Consider the following 3,484-nt stretch of genomic DNA (forward strand, 5'->3'; position numbering starts at 1 on the left):
TGGGACACATTTAAAGCAGTGTGTAGAGGGAAATTTATAGCACTAAAGGCCCACAAGAGAAAGCAGGAAAGATCTAAAATTTACACTCTAACATCACAATTAAAAGAACTAGAGAGGCAAGAGCAAACACATTCAAAAGCTAGCAGAAGGCAAGAAATAACTAAGATCAGAGCAGAACTGAAGGAGATACAGACACAAAAAACCCTCCAAAAAAATCTATGAATCCAGGAGTTGGTTTTTTGAAAAGATCAACAAAATTGACAGACCGCTAGCAAGACTAATAAAGAAGAAAAGAGAGAGGAATCAAATAGATGCAATAAAAAATGATAAAGGGGATATCACCACCGACCCCACAGAAATACAAATACCATCAGAGAATACTATAAACACCTCTACGCAAATCGACTAGAAAATCTAGAAGAAATGGATAATTTCCTGGACACTTACACTCTTCCAAGACTAAACCAGGAAGAAGTTGAATCCCTGAATAGACCAATAGCAGGCTCTGAAATTGAGGCAATAATTAATAGCCTACCAACCAAAAAAAGTCCAGGACCTGATGGATTCACAGCTGAATTCTACCAGAGGTACAAGGAGGAGCTGCTACCATTCCTTCTGAAACTATTCCAATCAATAGAAAAAGAGGGAATCCTCCCTAACTCATTTTATGAGGCCAACATCATCCTGATACCAAAGCCTGGCAGAGACACAACAAAAAAAGAGAATTTTAGACCAATCTCCCTGATGAACATCGATGCAAAAATCCTCAATAAAATACTGGCAAACCGGATTCAGCAGCACATCAAAAAGCTTATCCACCATGATCAAGTGGGCTTCATCCCTGGGATGCAAGGCTGGTTCAACATTCGCAAATCAATAAACGTAATCCGGCATATAAACAGAACCAAAGACAAGAACCACATGATTTATCTCAATAGATGCAGAAAAGGCTTTTGACAAAATTCAACAGCCCTTCATGCTAAAAACGCTCAACAAATTCGGTATTGATGGAACGTACCTCAAAATAATAAGAGCTATTTATGACAAACCCACAGCTAATATCATACTGAATGGGCAAAAACTGGAAAAATTCCCTTTGAAAACTGGCACAAGACAGGGATGCCCTCTCTCACCACTCCTAGTCAACATAGTGTTGGAAGTTCTGGCTAGGGCAATCAGGCAAGAGAAAGAAAGAAAGGGTATCCAGTTAGGAAAAGAAGAAGTCAAACTGTCCCTGTTTGCAGATGACATGATTCTATACTTAGAAAACCCCATTGTCTCAGCCCAAAATCTCCTTAAGCTGATAAGCAACTTCAGCGAAGTCTCAGGATACAAAATTAATGTGCAAAAATCACAAGCATTCTTATATACCAGTAACAGACAAACAGAGAGCCAAATCATGAATGAACTTCCATTCACAATTGCTTCAAAGAGAATAAAATACCTAGGAATCCAACTGACAAGGGATGCAAAGGACCTCTTCAAGGAGAACTACAAACCACTGCTCAGTGAAATAAAAGAGGACACAAACAAATGGAAGAACATACTATGCTCATGGATAGGAAGAATCAATATTGTGAAAATGGCCATACTGCCCAAGGTTATTTATAGATTCAATGCCTTTCCCATCAAGCTACCAATGAGTTTCTTCACAGAATTGGAAAAAACTGCTTTAAAGTTCATATGGAACCAAAAAAGAGCCCGCATTGCCAAGACAATCCTAAGTCAAAAGAACAAAGCTGGAGGTATCACGCTACCTGACTTCAAACTATACTACAAGGCTACAGTAACCAAAACAGCATGGTACTGGTACCAAAACAGAGATATAGACCAATGCAACAGAACAGAGTCCTCAGAAATAATACCACACATCCAGAGCCATCTGATCTTTGACAAACCTGAGAGAAACAAGAAATGGGGAAAGGATTCCCTATTTAATAAATGGTGCTGGGAAAATTGGCTAGCCCTAAGTAGAAAGCTGAAACTGGATCCTTTCCTTACTCCTTATAAGAAAATTAATTCAAGATGGATTAGAGACTTAAATGTTAGACCTAATACCATAAAAACCCTAGAAGAAAACCTAGGTAGTACCATTCAGGACATAGGCATGGGCAAGGACTTCATGTCTAAAACACCAAAAGCAATGGCAGCAAAAGCCAAAATTGACAAACGGGATCTAATTAAACTAATTAATTCTGCACAGCAAAAGAAACTACCATCAGAGTGAACAGGCAACCTACAGAATGGGAGAAAATTTTTGCAATCTATTCATCTCACAAAGGGCTAATATTTAGAACCTACTAAGAACTCAAACAAATACACAAGAAAAAAACAAACAACCCCATCAAAAAGTGGGGAAAGGATATGAACAGACATTTGCAAAAGAAGACATTCATACAGCCAACAGACACATGAAAAAATGCTCATCTTCACACGCCATCAGAGAAATGCAAATCAAAACCACAATGAGATACCATCTCACACCAGTTAGAATGGCAATCCTTCAAAAGTCAGGAAACAACAGGTGTTGGAGAGGATGTGGAGAAATAGAGAAATAGGAACACTTTTACACTGTTGGTGGGATTGTAAACTAGTTCAACCATTATGGAAAACAGTATGGCGATTCCTCAAGGATCTAGAACTAGATGTACCATATGACCCAGCCATCCCACTACTGGGTATATACCCAAAGGATTATAAATCATGCTGCTATAAAGACACATGCACACGTATGTTTATTGCGGCACTATTCACAATAGCAAAGACTTGGAATCAATCCAAATGTCCATCTGTGACAGACTGGATTAAGAAAATGTGGCACATATACAGAATGGAATATTATGCAGCCATAAAAAAGGATGAGTTTGCATCCTTTGTAGGGACATGGATGCAGCTGGAAACCATCATTCTTAGCAAACTATCACAAGAAGAGAAAACCAAACACCGCATATTCTCACTCATAGGTGGGAACTGAACAATGAGATCACTTGGACTCGGGAACGGGAACATCACACCAAGACCTATCATGGGGAGGTTGTAGGGGGGAAGGATTGCATTGGGAGTTATACCTGATATAAATGACGAATTGATGGGTGCTGATGAGTTGATGGGTGCAGCACACCAACATGGCACAAGTATACATATGTAACAAACCTGCACATTATGCACATATACCCTAGAACTTAAAGTATAATAATTAAAAAAAAGTTCATGATGTTCTGTTTGATAAAGTTAATGTAAAGTTACTTTAAAAGTTAAATACTGAAATATGATTATTTGTTGTATCCATAATAATAAAAAGTACACATTTTGTTAAGGACATCATGGTAAAGAAAATAAGAGTCCTGTGGAGAAGACGCACAGTTTTAGTTGTGGTGAATACATAACTCACTTTGTATCTCAGTAAGTTTCAATATTCGATCAATAAAAGTAGAAGATGTAATTTGAAAAATTTTAAAACACTTTGTATATACCCTAAATTGTA

The sequence above is a fragment of the Piliocolobus tephrosceles genome, chromosome 19 (genome assembly GCF_002776525.5).
Source record: "Piliocolobus tephrosceles isolate RC106 chromosome 19, ASM277652v3, whole genome shotgun sequence".
Classification (NCBI taxonomy): Eukaryota; Metazoa; Chordata; class Mammalia; order Primates; family Cercopithecidae; genus Piliocolobus; species Piliocolobus tephrosceles.